Here is a 20,893-nt window from a genome sequence, read left to right as displayed (position 1 = left end):
AATAAAATTGGTATCCTATTCTGGTCTTAATCTGCATTTCCTTGACCACTGATAATGTTATAAAGCTCTCTTCATATGTTTGTTAGCCATATGCTTTTTTGCCTTCTGTGAAGTATCTTTCCAAGGCTTTGCCTATTCTTTATTGAATTGTTTGTGTCATTTTGGTATTTATTTGTAGGCATTCTATAAATAGACACCTTTACTTTTCATGTGAAAAATATGAAGATGTCAGGAAAGATGATTGTTAAATTGCTTCATTTGTAAATTGGAATAATAATTCCTGCCATATGTGCTTCTCAAAGCTGATGTAAAATGTAAAGATCAAAACATACATGTGAGGGTACACTAAAAAGGAAATACTAACTTATTTTAAGGCAAAATAAGACTTGGAGTTGATAAATATAGAAACATTACATTTTGAATTGAGAGGCAGAACTATTCAGTTGGTGAAACACACAGATGTTTGCATCATATTGCTGGTGCCTGAAACTTGGCCAGCAGTTACTAACAGCATGATTTTAGGTAATTTATTGAAATGCCATGCTTCACTTTTCTTATCTGTCAAATGGGAATAGTAACAGTTTCTACTCCAAAGGGATTTTTAAAAGATTAAATGATTTAGTATATAGATAACACTGAGAACAGTGTCCAGCAGCACATAATAAGCACTGTATTAGTATTTGCTGAGAGTGTTACTTACCCAGAATTTCCACAGGTCTTACTGGATGCTAGGGAAATATTCTACTAATCAAATTAGGGTGAATCGCTTTCACATACTCTCACAGGTGTGCATTCTTTAAATATTGACTCACTTCTCACAAATCAAAATTGATTTTTTTCATGAATAATTCTTTCTAACTAGTGAATTAGCCACTGGTGGAAAAATATTAACTCAGGCAACTGAAATATACATGTATAATACAAATAATGTGTAGTAATATATTGCATAGTACATGATTCTGCCTCTAAGCCCCCTTCCAGCTTTAATAGTTAGTGATTCTATAAAGGGTGCTGAATTACTTACTCCAGGCTGCCTGTGAAGCATGACAACAATGCAGGAAGGAACTGAAATTGCACTGCTTTGTGAAGGCTGAAATCACATTTTGAGTCAACAGTCATTGTCCCGGTAAAGTGGGCTGTCTATTATTTTAGAAAGGAAGTAATATTTTTCTGTATTCCCTATCTTTTCCCATTAATAAAGTTCATTTGTTTCCATTTGTCCACCGTTTCCTAAGATTGTTGTGTCAGTGGATGCTTTTATCCTCCCTAGACAGATGAAGGTGTATGGATCTTCTAGCAAATATATTTTTAGCAACCCTTAAAGCTTATGTGTTCTGCTTTTCTGAGCAACTGGCATTCATCCCTCAGTATTCAGATCTACCTGCATCTAGCCTTCAGGGAACTGGACTGCTTTGCTGATGGTGTAGCTATCACCTAGAGGCATAAACACTGCAGGTTGTGTGTAAGCTTGGGAAGGAAGTTAATTATGCTACACATGCATATTAATCATGCAGGATGAAAACAGTCATGTCAGTGTCAAGACATGCTTTTTCCTTTCCTCTTTCCACTGCCTTCCTTCCCACTGTACTCATGTGAGAGACACAACAGCAGCCAAAGTTGAGCTTCCTTAATAAGACAGTAAATCCTGAAAAGCAAGGAAAGACCTGGCAATAACATTACCCATCATGAGAAAGAGAAATACCATCTTTTTCTGCTGAGGAGCTTGATTTTGCTAAAGATTTTGGAAAACATAGAGCAGTGCATAAACTGGTAGAATCCCTGACACAGAATCAAGTCTAAGGTCAAGTGAATGCCTTGTTGGAGACAGTCTCACTCACTCCTGTCTAGCCAAGAACAAAGGAAGTTTGACATATGTTATGCTTGTATCTATCTAGATGTCTGCCAAAGCCTCATGCAGTCATAGGTGGGGCTTTTCAGAGGTGCCTGGATCTAAGGTGTCTGATGCTGGGATTAATGATACCCCACCCTGGGTGTGAGTTCTACGCATTTTAAGGGCATGTATCCTGGATAGAATATAAAGGACAGAAAGAGGTACTGCCATCACCCGCTGCTTGCTACTTCACTTCTGTCTGCCTTCTGCCTGCCCTGCTTTGCCATGGACTGTTTCTCCTCTGTGATGCACTTCTGCCATGCCACCCTGCCTTGGAGCCAACCTACTATGGGCTAAAACCTCTACAAACTGTGAGCCAAAATAAACCTTGCCTCCATTAACTTTAGGTGTTGAGTATTTTGTCTCAGCAGTGAGAAAAGTAATTATGACAATGTATGAACAGGTAAGAGTTGGATCCTTTGGGAAAAACAAGCTCTTCTTTTATGTCAGCACACTAAGAACTCAAGAGTAAATGCTGCTTTCAGGAGAATTTGCCAACTGGTATAAACCTCACCCATTAGGATAAGTCTCCCAGAGTGTCTTAACATGACCATTGGCAGGTATTCTGGTTACCTATTACCATATGCAAAATACCTCAAAATTTGTTGGTTTTTAAGTCAACAATTTATTATTATTGATGGAAATCTCATGTGTTGTCATTGATGGAAATCTCAAGTATTGCAATTACAATCTCATGTATTGCTGTTAGACAGTCATTGATGGAAATCTCATGTATTGCTGTTAGACAGCTTCAGGGACTGGAGTCATCAAAAGGTTCAAGTAGATGAGACATCCAGTGGCCTCCTCACTCATGGGCTGGTCCCTCAGGACTCCTCCACATAGCGCATGGGGCACAGCACAATTCTGTCCTATTGTCTTGTTTAAAGAAGTCGAAGACCAACTCAAATTCACCCAGAGAATGCAGTGGCATGTGGGTACAGAGTGGGAAAGGAATTGATGGACATTATCTTTGGAGGCAAGCTACTATACAGGTGCTCAACCCCCAGGAAGTCTCCCAGAAAACCTGCTGTATGAGAAGCACAGAGATATTGGTGTTGGCCTAGCAGAAATTCCTGTTCACCCTTTAGCTCTTAGCTGAAATATCACTTTCTCCAGGGCACCTTTTTAAGCTCCTACCACTCAATTAGAGTCTTTTCCACTAAATTAGAGTCTTCTGCATTTATCCTCTATAGCATTCATCACAGTTTGTCATTGTGTACTTTGATGGTTATTGGTTTAATGTATATCTTCAGCCCTGGACTGAACTCCACAAGGGCAGATACTCCTGTTTGCACATTTCCCATTGATTCCCTGTGATACTGTGCATCTGGCTCTCAGTAAGAGCTTGGGAAATAGTAGTAGGGAATGAGTGAATGAATGAATGAGTGAATAACTAACACGAACATATTGCATCCTCCTAATTGGCTTTTGTACTGCACATAGACATTTCCATGAAAGAGAGTCACAGTCCCCCTTTCATGAATGTACTATGTTTTAAAATCAATATTTACTGAGTATCAAGGGCTGGACACCATGTTAACCCAGAGGGGTAGAACTGAAGACATGAAGGAAGAAATGAACTCAGCCTTCACAGAGTCCTCAGTCTATCTGGGAAAGTAGATGAGTAACCATACCAGTAAAACTCCATGTGAAAAGTGCTAGAATGGGTAATGCTGACTGTCATGGGTGTATTATGACATGTACCAGCCCAAATTTCACACTTAATTCCAGGGGCCCATGGATTCTGGAGTAATAACTTGTAGTTGCAGCATAAAACATGCTGCACTCATGTTTGTGGATATATTTTCTTTGTTTTATTTAGGGTGAATAGGAATGTCTTTGTTGAGAAAATTTTAAAATCCTTTTACATTTTATATCCTGTATAATAATGGAAAAGTTAAAGTTCACATCAGAGGAGCTAAAACCTACAAGGGGTTGAAAGGTTCATAAAACATTTCTAGTGTCAGATGTTAAAGTAATTTACATGTGGATGTGCTTGCATTTCATAGCATACAGTCCAAATTTTCCCTTGATTCTACTCTGAGCATATTTCACACAAGTATTTGTGAAATTGTGAACACAGTTTGCAAAATTTTTCAAGAAGTACACCGTTTTATTGTTTAAAGTTGATTTTTTATCACACTCTTCAGAATCAAACAATGAGCTCTTAATGCAGTAAGGCAACGATTAGAAATTTTTTTCTTTCTCTTTTTTTTTTTTTTAGTTTTTCTCTGGTACCAGGAACCGAACTCACGACCTTGCGCTTGCCAGGCAGGCGCTTTTGCCACTGAGCTAAATCCCCAGCCCCAGAAATTTTTTTCTAAATGTAAAGTTACTGGAAGTCTTTGAGTGCAAGAGAGACACAATTATATTTATACTTAAAAGAAATATTGTAGGTGCTGGGCAGAATTTAGGCTATAGTTTGTGAATGAATCAAGAAAACCAGTCAAATTAACTACTGCTATTAGGTAGGCTAGGACCTAGAGACACAGCCAAGGCCAGTGGTAAGTCATTACAATAATGAAAGAATTTAAAATCATGTTATATTCATATTTTGTGAAATCTAAGGGATGCTTTAGTGTTTCATTTGGGAAGATGAGAGATATCTTCAAATCTATGATGAGCTGTCTTGTAAAAGGTGGATTGAAGTTATTCCAAGTCCCAAAAGGCAGAATGGAAACCACAGAACCTCATCTCTGTGCTCAGATAAGGAAGCATTTTGTGCAAAGATAAAAGGGCAGGAGGGTTGGGGAGATAGCTCAGCCTCACAGTGTCTGCCTGGCAAGCTCAAGGTCCTGAGTTCGAATCCTGGTATGAATACCCTTGAGCTGAGTGTGGTGGTGCACACCTTAGCCTCCAGCACTCCGGAGGCTGAGGCAGGTGGATTGTTGTGAGTTTGAGTCCAGCCTGGGCTACAAAGTGAGCTCAGGGCCAGCGGAACCGCATAGCAAGACCCTACCTCAAAAAGACAAAAAAAGGGGGGACAGGGGAGGAGTCACTGAGCCCCTTCCTCACCTGTGTTGGAGAAGGGGCCGGAGGACCTGTCGGAGAGATGCGGAATGTCTGGGAAGGGATTGCGGGTACACATGACCTCACTCAGAGACTCATTGATTTTGGGAACTCATAAATGTGACAGTAGTAAGATATTCTCATTTTGGTGTAACATCACTGAAATAGAGAAAATTCTTGGGGCTTTTAGGCAAAGAACTCTAGAGCATCTGTCAAACAGCATGTCCAAAGTGGGAGTTTTCTGCTGTTGAACTGTACATGGTTTATTTTCTTATATAGCAGCAATGCTTCTCAGAACATTTTTCTTTGATCTTCTGTAGAGAAAAGGTAAATAAAGAGTCTAAGCTCTGGGTTAGAGACACCTACCTTGATTTCTCTGCCAACACTTACTAAACACATGAATATAGACAAGTTACTTTCTGAGTTTCATTTACTCCTTTGTAAGATGGTGATACTGCTATGTATTTTCTATGGTGTCTATAACAAATAATCTGTACAATGTTCCCAATGTTCCCAGAACCTTTTAGGTTTATTTTTGTTTGTTTTGTATTGTTTTTGGTTTTTTTTTTTTGAGATGGGATATTGCTATGCAGTTCAGAGTGTAGTTAAACTCACTATGGAGCTCAGGCTAGCCTTGAACTCATGGCAGTCCTCCTGTGTCAGCCTACTGAGTGCTGAGATTACAGGCATGTGTCATGTAGCATTCCCAGTGCCTTTTAAGATGTTCCATACCCAGAAAAAATATCTCGCGTTTTTTCTTGTGCAAGCAGTGGAATCTAGGATTGTAGTTATTCTGTGTGGGAACTGGATAGCATGAGCTACATAACTGAAGAGTTAATTAGCAAAAGGAAATACTCACTGATTGAACTGATGGAATTTTACTGAGGGTAAATGAATTTTAATTCCAGGGTATTATCCGTTTTTCCTCTAATTTGATACATCTTTAAAGATAACCATTTGCATGAGCTCCTAAACAGTCTGAAATATTAGGCACAGTTCAGAGCCAGTGATGAATGTTGCTCAGAGCTTTCTCCAGACTGGTGCTCGGGAGGGAGTAATTGATCCTCTCCGATGAGTGCACTTCTTCCTGTGGATATAGAGTGGGGTGAAATTGGTCTTCAAGTAAACATGATTCATAGTTTATTGAAAAAACTTCAAAGTTCCCCATGAAAATTGAATAGAGCATCAGTTCATTATACTGTAGTTATTGATATTGCAGTCTGCTCCCAAGGAACACAATTACAAATCCATTTAGGGAAGAGTATGATTGGGGATTTTGTTTTCTTTCACTTAACCTTTAGATGCCTGAATAGTGTTTTGCACATGAAGCCCTCAGCCCTTTGGGTTGTACTCTTCATCTCCAGCACCTGCTCCCCTGTCTGCCACATTGATATTTTTGCAAACATTTTTAAATGATTGAAAATGCCCTCCTTGTGCAGTCTCTGTTGTGCTTTTCCCCACCTGGGACAGGGATGCTCAGAGACTGGTTGTAAAGTTATCTTTATATGAATAGCCATTATGCTTGCCCTCTATAGTTCTCAATTAGTATCAGTCTTCACTCACAGTGTCTACATCTTTGTATATTTACAATGAATGACTCATATCAATGCAATACTGTGCACAACCTACTTATACACTGTTAGACTTTATCTGTTTTCTTAGAGTTTTCTTCAAATCCCCATAGCAGAGGAGAGCAGAAAAGCTACTCCTTCCATTCTTAAGAGAGTGCCAAGGACATGACAATTGTGCCTTTTACAGCTTTCTGGGATAATCTATTGGTCTGATGACCATCATCCCCCCCCCCACACAACCTAACCATCCTATATAAAGTGAAGACATGATGTTTTGAAGGAATCTTATCCAACACTGATGTGGGAATTCATGTTTACTGGGGAGAGCTGTGGCAGTCTGACCTTCAGAGCCAACTAGTCAACCAGGTTCTAAGAAAACACATGGAGTTTAGAAGTTGATGCTTCAAGAATGGCAGGCTGGTGTTTTACTTTGGACATGGATATTGGTAGGACCCAGAAACACGACAACCATTTCAGCTGCACCACCAGGGAGCAGAGTGGAGGGCTTGACTCCCTGATGCTATAGTTGGGGTGTGTGTGTGGGTGATTCCCTGAATATAAAGAATGGGGCTTACTTTAAGCCTGAAGAATTCTGAGGGCATGAGATGGATGGTACAGTTCGTAATGATGAAGGAGAAAAAGGAGGAGAAGAGCAGCATTTGGTCTGAATTTCCCACCACAGAAGGCAGTCAGTTTTAAGCCATCTAAATGGAATCTTCCATCAAGGTCAACACACAGGGTGAAGGGGATCAACCTTGGGATGTACCATGGGAGCAGGAGCTAAAAGTAGTCCAAAAAGAGCAACTGTGAAGCACATTATTCCATTCCAGCACATTACTCTGAATGGTGTAGTTGTTCCCACTGTATCTCGGAAGGACTCACACATGTGTCTCACAGGAAGGCAAAATTTGAGTGAGGGTCACACAGAAGCAATGATGTAGCGCTAGTCAAGGGAGAAATATTTCAGTGACCGCCTAAGGGAAAAAAACCCAAACATTTTCTCCTTCCTCCAGTCTTTCTTATCTAGGTGTATTAGTCACTTTCCTGTCAATGAAACAAAATACCTGGCACCCCCAATTGAAAAGAGGAAGGATTTATTTTGGTTTGCAGTGTCAGTGGGTTCAGTCTATGATTGGCTGGCTGCAAGGCAGAAATAGCCTGGCGAAAAGGCATGGTGGAAAAAAGCTACTCACATCCTAGCAGCCAGGAAACAGAGAAAGGGGAGGAAATGGAGACAAGAACACACCCTCCCATGTCAAGCCACCAATGACCTGCCCCTCCAACCAGACCCTACCTCCGAACGGCACAGTCAGCTCTGATCTCATCTGAGGACTGTCCACTTAATCCACATATGAGTATAGCGCATGCATAATCCAATTACTTTAAACAAGCTCCACCTCTAAGCAAGAGACTTTTGGAGGATATTTTAGATCTGAGCCATAACACTAGATCATGACCCTGAAAGCACTAGAAGAGAGGGAAGAAGATGGAGAAATAAATAGATCACGATCAACCTTCACTGCAAGTCCTTGAGCCAGAGTCAGGCTAAACTGGGAGAGGGAGAGTCAGGAAATGGAGAGAAAGAAAAAAGGAGCATCGAATTAAAAATGAAAGTTAAATTTTGTTGTAGATTAGACAGGACATCAATATATTTCAAAATAAATTTTATAAACTAAAAAGATTGCTCATGGAAAAGAAAGGTATTAGAAGGTAGTGAAGCTGCCTGAGACACCATCAAAAGCTGTGAAACAAGGTCCTCTAGAACAATCTGGATAGAGAGGAAGGAGAAAGATAAGATGATTCGTATGTGAATCCTCACTAAATTCCAGCTATTTATTAAGCTGCTTCCAGTGCAGTGTAGATATCACTAAAGAACTCCTGGTTGGAAGAGTCTGAGGACTTATACCACACAGCCCATTGGCCCCTGCATCCTCATTAAGGTGTATTTCCTGTCTGAATCTCCCCATGTCTATGGTGCTGGTGGTCTTACTTTCCCCCACGGGCTCCTTCTCTCTTCTCTGGACACAAACGGACATTTCTGTCCTCAGAAGGCACATTAGTGACACCCATGTGAAAGGCGTGATACCGAGGTCAATGTGCATAACAAGGCCACAGATAATTCAGGCACACTTTCCGCAGACTTCTTTTCTCCAAGAATAAGCTCTGTTGGTGGGTTTATCAGTTGAGATCCATCTGAAAGAGTATGCTTTCATGTAGGTTAAAAAAAAAGCAGGAATTGTGCTCAGGAAAGAAACCAATGACAATTTCTTAAGGCAATCCTGAATTCTCACTGAAAAAATTCAATGGGGTGTCTTGGTGTTAGCCATGAAAAGCTCACAGTGACATTTGCTATATGCTTTTTATAGCCTCTTTACAAACACTAGGTGAATTTTCTATGTAGGGATCTTGTCCACCTAATTGAAAATTGCTGAGGTCTGACATATTATTTAGATGGTTTTACAAATGAGGTTTAGTTCTCATTTGCTTTCAGTAGGTGAGTGCATTTGGAAAAGAAAAGTAAAAAGTAATACCAACAGACGAAAATGGCAAGGATGGGCTTTGTGTGGAAATCACAACCGGAAAGAATACAATCGAATGTGGTTCAAAGCATCCTTTGGAAAGACCCCTTCATGTTGAGAGCGTGAGAGAAGCTGAGTGAGAGCATTTAATATTTTAAAATCATGATGGCCTTTTGACAGTGTCTGTTCCAGGAGTCTGCTCAAGTGTGCAAACTGTGAAGGCATTTCATCCCGCAGCGGTCCTGTTGATTACATCTCCAAAAATATATTTTCCCTCAATTCTCTTTTCTCTAGCACTATTGCTGCTACTTTAGTTTGGACTCTTTCTGTCCATCTGCCCCCTTTTTTGAATCTACTCACACAGTAACTGATGTGAAATAAAAAAAATCCCCAGATCATTATTCAGATATATTTAGTGTATTTAGCTATTCACTTGGTTCAGGCTGCTCCTAAGCCTTGGCAATTGTGAATATAGTGCTATCAACATCCATGTGCAGGTTTTGGTGTGGGTATGTTCTCAACTCACTTTGATAAATAAGCACAATAACTGAGTCATGTAAAAGTTTGTTTAGTTCTTAAGAAACTGCCAGTCTATCTTTGAAAGTTCCATTTTGCCTTCGTACAAGCAATGAATGGGAATTTCTGTGGCTCCACAGAAATTCTAATATTAGAGGTCAGTGTTTTAGATTTTGGCCATCCCAATATGTGTGTGGTGGGATTTTATTTGTTTACTTTGTAGTTCTCTAATGACATATGATCTTGAACATCTCTTCATTTACTTGCTGCTTGTATATCTTCTTCTGAGAGGTGGCCGTTAAGGTATTTGTACTTTTTAAATTAAGTTCTTGTTGCATATTGCTGAGTTTTAAGAGTTCTGTGTATATTTTGGATAGTAGTGGTTTTTTAGGTATAGCTTTTGTGAATAACTTCTCCCACTGTGTGGTTCATCTTCTTGTTTATCTGACACTGTCTTTCACAGAGCAAATTTTTATTTTTAATAAACGATTATCAACTATTTTTTTCATGAATCATATCTTCAGTATTGTATCTAAAAAGTCACTGCCATACCTAAGGTCATCTGGATTTTTTTGTTATCTTCTGGGAGATTTATATTTTTTCATTTTATATTTAGATCTTTTATAACTTTTGAGTTAATTTTGAGAAGGGTGTAAGTGTATCTTTATCCATTTTTGTCGCTAATAACAAAATACTATGGACTAGGTAGGATATAAAGAAAATAATGTGTATTTTGGCTCAAGTTTCTGGGCCAAGGTCAAGAGGCTACATCTGATGATGTCTTTTTTACTGGCAGAATCCCAAGGCAGGGTAGGATATCACATAGCAAAAGGCAGTTGTTCTTTTCATCTAGTTTTCATCTAATACCACATAGTCCTAATTTATAGTAAGTCTGTAAGTTTGGGTAGTATCAGTCTTCTGACTTTGTTTTTCTTTAATATTGGGTCAGCTATTCTTTTGCCTTGCCTATTATTATGGATCACCTTGTTTGTATCCACAGATTAATTTGCTGAGATTTTAATTATAATCACTTGAAATTTACAAAGTTGGAAAATTAGCACTGTGGCAATATTAAATCATCCTACTCATGAGCATAAAATGTATTTCCATTTATTTAGTTCTGCTTTGATATATTTTATAAGAATTTCATAATTTTCCTCATATAGATCTTATATATATTCTGTTAGATTTATGCTTATATATTTCGATTTTTAGAAGCCAATATAAATGGTAATGTATTTTAGTTTAAAAATTTTTCTCATTAATTGCTGGCATAAGTGAACATGATTGGCTTGGGTATAGTACCTTACTATTTTGAAAGCTTACTGTCATTGTTACTAGTATTGAGAGGATGTTTTTTGTCAATTCTTTCAGATTTTCTACCTAGATGATTGTTATCTGTGAATAAAGGCAGTTTTTTTTTTTTTTTTTCTGGTACTGGGAATTGAACTCAGGACCTTGAGTTTGCCAGACAGCTGCTTGTGCTGCTGAGCTATGTTCCCAGCACTACAGGCAGTTTCATTTCTTCCTTTCTAATCTATTTAACCCTGTCTTTCTCTTGTTCTCTTGCATTCACTAGGACTTCTAGCAGAGTTTTTGAAAACCAATAATGGAAGGAAACATCTTTGCTTTGCTTATAATTTTATCAGAAAAGGTTTTAGTTTCTCAACATTAAGTGCAATGTTAGCAGTAGAATTATTTTGTGGTATATTTTATCATTTTGAGGTTCTTCCTCTATAATCCAAGCTTGTAGAGAGTTTTATGAATGGACATTGGATCCTGTCTGCTGCTTTTTCTGCATCTGCTGATATGAGCATTGATTTTTCTCCTTTAATCTGCTGATGTGATTGATTGCATTAGCTCATGTTCATGAGAGACAAGGTTCAATAATATTTTTACAATGTCTTTGCCTGGTTTGGGTATTAAGGTAATGTTGGCTTCATAGAATGTGTTCTTCTGTTTCTCTCCTCTGGAAGAGATTGTAGAGTAGTGGTATAATCTCTCTTTTAAATATTTGACATATATCACCAATGAAGCCCTTGGCTCTGGAGATTTCTTGATTGGGAAGTTTATTAAATATTCACTCAATTCTTTAGTAGATACAGGCCTATTCAAAGTGTATATTCTTTTCTCTGTGTGTTTTGACCGATTATGTCTTTCATGTTATTGGTCCATTTCATCTAGGTATCAAACCAGCAGGCATGATATTCATAATATTACTTTATTATCTTTTTAATACCATTGAATTCTGCAGTAATATACTATCTTTAATTTCTAATACCATTATATCTTCTCTCTTTTATTCTTAATGCCTGGGTAGAAGTTTCTCAATTTTATTTATCTTTTCAAAGAAGCAGTTTTATTTCCTTGAATTTCTGCATTTATTTCTGCTCTATTTTTCATTATTTCTTTCTACTTTGAATTAAATGTGTTCTTGTTTTTATATAGTTTCTTTAAGGTAGGGGATTAAATTACTAATTTCAGATCTTTCTTATTTTCTAACAATATTAATTCAATGATACAAATTTCTGTCTAGGGATTGCTTTTGTTGCATGGCATATATCTTGTTTTATTTTCATTTAGTTCAAAAAATTTTAAATTTATTTTGAGATCTATTCTTTGATAAATCAGTTAAGTAGAAGCATGTTATTTGATCTCCAAGTCTTTAGGAATTTTCCAACTATCTTCATGTTACTAATTTCTATTTTAGTTCTATTGTGATCTGGGTAAAGATATTTTGTGATTTTCATTTCTTTAGATTGGTGAAGGTGTGTTTTATGGCCCCACATATGGTCTATGTTAGCTAGTGTTCTGTACAAGCTTGAGAAGAATGTGTACGATACTGCTGTTGAATGGAATAGTTTATAGATGTGAATTATGTTCATGGTTGATGGTGTTATTGAGTTCAATGATGCTCTCACTGATTCTTTTCTTGTTGGATCTATCTCTGGATCTGTCTAGTGCTGTAATAATGGGCTCTTCTATTTCTGCTTGCAGTTCTATCAGACTTTCCCTGACATATTTTTATACTTAGTTCTTGAGTGCAGGCATATTAAGGAGTGTTATGTTTTCTTGGAGTATTGAGCACTTTATTGTAATGTAACTCCCCTCTTTGTGTCTTTGCCTTGATAACTTTCCTTCTTCTGAAATCTGCTGTATCTGAATTTAATTTGTAACTCTTTATTTTGATGAGTGTTAGCATCACTAACACTCATCAGTGTTATAGCACTCTGTCTGTGTCTGTCTCTCTGCCTCAGTTTTCCAAATTAAATTATTTTTAACTGGTACATAAAAGCAGAACTTTGCATATTAATAGAGTAATGTGATGTCTTGATACACATGTTTGCATTGTGTAATGTTTAAATCAGGTTAAAAATATCTACCTCACCAAATGTTTATAAATTCTTTGTGGTAAAATCTTTCAAAATTACTCTTTTTAACTTTTGAAATGTACAGTGGATTTTCGTTCCCCATAGTCACCCTCTTGTGAAATAGCACACTGAAACTACTTGCTCTTAATTAACTGCAACTTCCTACACCTCGGTCAATTTTTCTGTATCCCTCTTTCCCTCCTCCTCTCCCCAGCCACTGGTAACAATGACTCCACTCCCAATTTCTATAAGATCTGCTTTTCTAGATTTTATAAATGGGTGAAATAATTCAGTGCTTGTCTTTCTGGGCCTGGTTTATTTCACTTAACATATTGAGTTCTAATTCCATGCGCCTGTGATAAATTGGTAGATTTAATTGTTTATGGCTAAATTACATTCCATTGATTATATTCCACATTTTCTTCATTCATTCATTTATTCATTTACTTAAGTTGGAAATGACTCTTCAATTATTTCCATTCCTTGGTTAGTGTAAGAACACAGGACTGTTTCTTTGAAGTACTGATTTCATAACTTTTGGGTATTTACCCATTGTTGGGTTGCAGGATCGTTCATTGTTGGGATGCAGGATCGTCTTTTTATAGTTTCCTTTTTAATTTTTTGAGGAATCTCCACACTGTTTTCCACAGCAGCTGTACCATTTACATTCCCATCAACAGTATGCCGGTGTTCGCTTCTCTCCACATCCTCGCCTCACTCCTTACTTTTGATCCATGTCTTTATATTCAAAGTGGGTTTCTCTCAGTAGACCTCTTATAGTTTGGTCTTGATTTCTAATGCACTGTGACAACCTCTACCTTTTTATTTGTACATTTAGACATTAAAAGTGAGTATTGGAAAAAAAGTGATTATTGGTGTTGTTTGATTGATATCTGTCATTTTTGTTAATGTTTTCTGTGTTGCCCTTGTGCTTTATTATTTTCATTTTCTACAAATTTTCTGCCTTTTATGCTTTTAGCCGAGCATGTTATGATTTGATTTTTCTCCCTAGCATACCAATTATGCTTGCTCACAAATTTGCAATATGCATACAGTGTATATTTACTGATCCAGGTCTCCTTTCAGTTCACACTGTATCACTTCACAGCAGTGCAATTAATTTATAAATGTTATTATTCCTTCCTCCTGTCCCTGCAACACTGCAGCTATCCATTTCACTCATGCATAACCATGTACACTTGCATATCTAATCATAGTATTGTTATTATTTTGAACAAACTTATCTTGTATGCCAATTAAGAATAAGACACAAGGTTTTGTTTTACTTTTATTTCTTCTTCAATACTCTTCCTCTTTTATGTAGACCTGAGTTTCTAGCTCATATTATTTTTCCCAAAGAGCTTCAAGTATTTCTTACAACTGGATCTACTAGGAACACCTTCTCTTGATTTTTATTTAAGAAAGTCTTTGTTTCCCCTTTACTTTTGACTAACAATTTAGCAGGAATGTGTGATTGGTGGTTTAACCAACCTAGGATTTTCCTCTCAACATTTTATATATTTCATGCAACTCTTATGGCTTGCATTATTTTTAAAGAGAAGTGGGATATGATTCTTATGTTTGTTCCTTTATAAGTAAGGTGACTTTTCCTGTGAATTATTTTAAGTTGTTTTTAAGACTTTTTGAAGTTTGAATAGCATATGGCTGAGCATAGTATTTTGAAGTCTTGGCATTTATCTTGGTTAGTGTTCTTTGACATTCCTACATTTGTGCTTTGCTGTCTGACATTAATTTGGGGAACTTCTAAGTCATTATTGATATAAACATTTCTTTTGTATCTCTCTCTCTTTTACTTCTCCCCTGGAGCTATCATTGTATCTTTGGTAGTTCTGAGAATCCTTATTTTGCCCTAGAATTTGGTGACATTGCACCTTTTCTTCCAACAAACGACTGTCCATTATTAAAGAATGAAAACAAAAAATTTGGACTGCATTTTATACATATTTTTAAAAGTAAAGATAACAAGTCTTTTAATTCAGCATATTTTCCTAAGAAATTCTATAAAAGAGCTAGAATCTGTAAATTTCATATTTTGCTGACTTTCAAATACATTCTTATGTCTATCATTAATTCCTCATTATATCTTCAGCTAACATCATAAAACATGAATACTGTCATTATCTTCCATTGCTAGTCATGGAAATATATCATCACTGTCACAATCTTCCATAATTGTACTGTCTGCAACATTATTTTATATGTTATTTTCAGGAAAGAAAAAGCACAAAATGCTCATAAGAAAGGACCTGAAGGAAACATTCTGAGTGCAGAGATATTTCCTGTGGAAGTCAGTCAGGCAGTCACTCATATGCCTACTTGATCTTAAAGTAGTATCTTTTATTAGCCAATGACCTTGGAGTTGATATTTGCTGAAGTGAAGAGACCTTGAATTACTGGAGGTTTTCACATGACTCATCCCATAATCCTTTGACATCCCTTTAAGAGAGGTTGGTGTGATTTGTGTAAGGGGTGGTGGGGACTGTGTGTGGAAGTTAGAGACAAAAGACTACAGAAAAGGAACTCTACTATGCTCATTTGTAAGTGGAACTAAGGACCTACAAAGATACAGCCAATCTCAGCTACTGTTCTCTTTTAGTGTGTCTGGAATACACCAGAATGGAATAGGAAACCATCAGGCCCAGAGTTTCACTGATGCTTGAAGTCTATCCGGTTACCTTCTCCTTGCTTGAGAGTTCTTAGGGATGCAGTCAAACCCCATACTCATAATGACCAATGGATATGAACATGGGGCAGTCTGAGAAGTGGCCCTAATGTCTGCAGAGGCAGCAGATCTATCTCAGGCAATATAGGTGGTTGAAATCCCCTGGGCTCACAAGCCTCCACTTCCCTCTTTCCACTGGCCTGCAGCTCTCACAGAAAGGATGTGCTGGGGAGGGCTGGGGGGACTCTGATAGTCTTTGCAGACAGACCCACATTCTGTCACAATTGCTAGAATGGTCTCTTCATTTGGGACCTCTGGTATTTCAACCTAACGATGCATCTCCTTGTGTTTAAGTAATTTTCAATTAGGAGTGTTGCTTTTCATTTTGGCAAACCTGTGTGTGGCATGTAAAGAAGAAATAAACCATTGTTAAAGACTTCAAACTATGGTAACTGGACAGGGCTCATAAAGACCACATATAGGCCTCATAATAATTATATTATTTGTTTATTACTTGTGATAGGCTGAATAATGACTCTAAAATATGTCCGTGTCTTAATCCTTAGAACTTCCAATTATGTTGTTATTATGGTTGATGTCTAGATGTCCCCCCAAAGCCTTATGCAGTCAAGGGGTGGGTTTCTAGAGTTTATGATTGATCTGGGGTCCAATGCTGGGCCTACGGGTGTGAGTGCTACACTCACCCTGGGGCAGGCAGCCTGCATACAGTACAAGGCAGGGAAAGAATCTTGTTTACAGCTCCTCCTTTTTTGCTCTTCTGCTTTTTCTGTTTTCTGCTGCCGTGAACTATTGCCCTCTGCCATTTGCCACTCTGCCTTGGAACCAGCTATTATGGACTGAAACCTCCACAAACTGTGAGCTAAATAAACCTTTCCTTCCTTAATTCTGGGTGTCAGGTATTTTGTCTCAGCAATGAGAGAAAAGTAACCAAGACAACTGTCTCAGATAGCAAAGGTATATTACACACAAGCCCAGGATCTTGAGATGGAAAGATGAGCTTGGATTATCTAGCTAGATCCAATGCACTCACAAGGGTCCATATAAAAAGGGTACAAGAGAAGTCAGAGTCAAGGGAAGAGGTGACATGAAGGGATTGGAGTCACATGCCTTGAAGGTGGAGGAAGGGATCATAAGCAGGGTAATAAAGGCAACCATTAGAAACTGAAAATGGTAAGGAAACAGATTCCCAGCACCAAACCCTCTAGAGAGAATGCAACCTTATTGATACTTCACTTCAGCCTGATGAAAGCAATTTTAACCTTCTGGGCTCCAGAAGTATAAGAGAATATATCTGTTCTGTTTTAAGACACTGCATTTATAGTAAGCGGTACAGCAGCAACATGAAAATGAACACACTGGTGTAGCACAGTGTCCGCTACAGAGCACCCCCAGGGGAGGTAAAATCTGAAAGCAGTTTTCAGATTTTATCTCCTCATGCTAGTTGCAAAAGCTTGGAAAGTTGCTAGTGCTTTTCCACCAGGAAAGTTAGAACGTGTCCTTTCCATCCCGCAGCCTATTAAGTGAGGCATTGTGAATGAAAACGCGTTTGGAGAGCTACAAAATTTTATACAAATGTGAGTTTATATGATTCTGCCAGCAAAGTGCTGTTTTTCCCTCTTTCCTTCCTTCTCCAGAGGAGCGAAGGTCCCTTCTAGAGAGCAAAGCTAGAAACTGGCGACTCTTGAATCCAATCCTTTAAGGGATAAAGTATCCATAATGCTTGCTGTTGAGTGATGAGCCCTCCTAAATCTCTCCCTGCCCCAGCTTGTTCTACAACTGCCAGGTATTAATTTCAGAAACAGTAGTTGAGAATGCAGTCATTTATTGACTCATTACCCATCATGCATTGAAGAAGCGTTTATTGAGCACTAGTAGATAACTGCATTGTTATAAAACTACATGTCAACCATGACCAGACATGGTTGCTGCCCTGAAGAAACTCAGAATCTATTGAGAAAGATGGTCATCAAACAGCATCCATGCAGTGAAGATATGATGCAAACACGTGCTGAGTAAAAAGGGGACAATTTTTTATTCAGGAAACCTCTCCACGTAGTTGAAGAGCAATCAGATTAATGCTTTTACCCACTTAGGACTCATATATCACATGATCTCTAATAATGCTCCTGAACGTGCTTTGCTTAGGCACAGCTGAGTGTGGAGACAGACCAGTAGAAAAGCTTGAACATGAGAACTGTGAAGACAGTCCTATCATCTAGAGAGCTGGTGGTTTAAATTCTTTGTCAAGAAATTCATTCTTCCCCCAGCCAGCTCCTACTGAAGCCATAGCTGTCTCGTAACTGCTACCCAAAGCTTCTTTTACAAACCCTGGGCTATTTTGGTTGTATAAGAAGGCACACTGATATTTGCTCAAGAAGTCAAGAAAAGCAGAGGTGAAGGTAGCCTCCAACACATGGAATGCTGTCAATGTTATTCTCTTTTTCAGCCCCTATGTTGTTTCTTATCTCTGCTTTTCATGGGTGGTGGCTTCATTTTCTGCTCCTGCAGATGGGCTTTCCTTCTGCAGAGATAACTATGACCATGGACAGCTTGGGCCTGACAGTATTTCTACCTAGAGATCTAAGAGGAAAAGGAAATATTCTTATCATCTCTACTTAACATTCCGATAAGGATTGCAAGGATTGGCTCAACCTGAGTCATGCACTCGTTTGTAGACCAAACCCTATACTGAAGGGAGTATGGCATTATGATTGGCTGCTTCTGGGGCATGTATCCATTCATGCGGCCAGAGACTGGCTGCTGTCCTCAAGACCACATGGTGGTTGTAGAAAAGGAAGAACATCCTGAAGCTATGGTGGGGGAAGAGGTAGGAGGGACAGGTATTGTATCAGAAGTGGGAAAATTGGTCATGAATAGACAAAAAGAAAGGATATGCTAATTTCTTTCCATGAACACTTCCCATGCTACCATATCACGGCAGATATGCTTTTATTGGGGGACAAAGACTTATAAAATTAGAAATAAACTGTAAATACACACATTCAAAAGACAATGCCAGTGAAAATAAAGAACTTACTCCAAATTTAAGAAAAAATGGATTTTTCACTAGTTGTGATAACAAGTAGCTCCTGGAGCCAGTTTTAAACCTATCCTATAGGACAAGGTAATTTACTTTAGTGAACATACTTGCCAGTCAACCAATCACATCATTTCCTTGTATCTAAAAGTCAGCCAGTCAGTGATAGATTCACTTCAGTAAACATACCAAGGACTGCAAACTAATCAACAGGAATCTCACTTGAGCAACCATGTTTCTACAAGAGATGCCAACCCCTTAGATCCCTAGTGCTTGAACCCTTGCTGCCCCAGAATCTAGTGCAAAATCAGTGTTCTGTTCTAGTAAGACAAACTTTTTCTCACCTTTTGTCTCTCCCTTATTATAGTGGGTGATAAATTCAGGGTTTGTTTTCTTTTTGTCTCAAGTGTGTTAATTGAACATTTGAATTTCATTTGCATTTGCTTTTGAATATATACCTTCATATTCCATTTTCAGTCATTGCTCTGGTGTTAATACAGAATGTACTGATGTCTATTGGTATTGACATTTTATCAGGGAAATAGGGAAACTTTACCTCTTATTACATTCTTTTACCCTCTTCTAAGAATATCAAAATTATCTTAAGTATGTTCTCTACTTATGCTGAGCACCAAGTTGGATAATATTAAAACCTTTGCTTTAAAAATCAAACATAATTGAGAAAACACAAAAGAATTCTATTGTATTTACCATATTTCCACTCTTACCTTGTTCTTTCTTCCTGATAGTAATGAGTCCTTATAATTTCTTCTAATAATTTGCTTCATGCTTAAATAACTTTCTTTGGCCATTTTTTTTAGGTAGATCTGCTAGAGTTTCCCTTCCTCTGAGAATATCTTGATTTCCCCTTTATTCTTGAAGGTATTTTTGTCAGATGTAGCATTCTTTCTTTTTTTCTTATTTTATATTCTTATTTTCTTGTACTTGAAAGTGCACCTGCATGCTTTCTCAAGAGAAATCCACTGTTGCTCCAATTATTCTTCCCTTGTTGATTTCTCCATTATGGCCTCCAAGATTTATTTCTTAGTCCTTAGCTTCCAGAAGTTTGACTATAATGTGTCTCAGTGAGGATTTCTCTTGAATTTGTCGTATGTGCTGTTCATAGTTTCTGGAGTCTATAGTGCTATGTCTATAGATCTATATCTATGTAATTGAACATTTAGGTTTTTTCAGCTGCTATTCCTTGGATATTTTATTTTCAGCCTCTATTTCTTTTTCAAACTTAATGTAGTCTCACACTTCTCTTAGAACTTGTTCATTGTTTCAATCTACTTTGTTTCTGTTGTTCAAACTAGGAATCTTCAAATCACTGATGCTTCTTTCTGCTCCCTCTGTTCTCCTGTTGAGCCCATACATTGACTATTTAAAGTTTTTAGTTGTAGATTCTCTGGTCATTGAACATATCCAGGTGAACAAAGCACCCAAGATGCGCCACCGTGCTTACAGAGCTCACGGCCGGGTTAACCCATACATGAGCTCCCCTGCCATGCTGAGATGATCCTTACTGAAAATGAACAAATTCTTCCTAAACCAGAGGAATAAGTTGCACAGAAGAAAAAGATATCCCAGAAGAAACTGAAGAAACAAAAACTTATGGCACAGAAAGAAATTCAGCATAAAATAAATGACAATAAAAGTAATGTTGTTTGCCATTATTAGTAAACATTTTAGATGTCCTTATAAGATGGAAAAAGAAAATAAAGTTTTTGAATGCTTATTTCCAAAATGTTCATTTTTCTTCTTTATATTTTCTATTTCTTTGTTGAGACTTACTTTTTTTTATTTAACTCAAGTGCTTTCATAATTGCTTGGTGGAGCATTATCTTTTTGTGATGGCTGGTATATAATCTGTATCAGCTCGTTCTAACATCTTTGTCTCTTGGTGCTGGCAATTGATAGTGTTTTCTTATTCAGCTTAAGTTTTTCCTAGTTCTTGGTATAAGTAATTTTCAACTGAAACCTCACATTGTGAATGGTATAATAATATGAATCTTTTTCAAATCTGTCTAATAGCACAACCTCTCTACTGCCAAGTACTGTTGTTGGATGTTTCTAAATGTCCCCCAAGGAAAGATCACTCTGAGTTGAGAACTACTAGCTGGCTGATTCCAGCTAACCTCCAGAATCACCAGTAAAATAAATGATTGGTTATTGCTTTTAAACCACTGTTTGGGTTTGATATGTTACATAGCAACTGATGATCAGAGGGGCGTGGAGGACACTAGGGCTCAGAATCGCCTCACAGCCTTCACAG

The 20,893-nt window shown here is 37.8% G+C and overlaps 1 long non-coding RNA gene across 1 annotated transcript in view; it reads right to left on the bottom strand.

The window, feature by feature from the left end:
* Positions 1-5,773: 5,773 nt before the first annotated feature.
* The window catches only part of LOC106149173, a 34,182-nt gene continuing 19,062 nt past the window's right edge, over positions 5,774-20,893 (bottom strand). The window contains exon 2 of the long non-coding RNA XR_001235164.1: positions 5,774-5,987. This is a non-coding gene — a long non-coding RNA (uncharacterized LOC106149173). The remainder of the gene's footprint in view (positions 5,988-20,893) is intronic.

The sequence above is a fragment of the Chinchilla lanigera genome, unplaced genomic scaffold (assembly GCF_000276665.1).
Source record: "Chinchilla lanigera isolate Chin_1 unplaced genomic scaffold, ChiLan1.0 scaffold00037, whole genome shotgun sequence".
In the NCBI taxonomy this organism is placed as follows: domain Eukaryota; kingdom Metazoa; phylum Chordata; class Mammalia; order Rodentia; family Chinchillidae; genus Chinchilla; species Chinchilla lanigera.
Note: the sequence above shows the minus strand (reverse complement) of the source record. Positions and strands in the feature narration are given on the sequence as shown.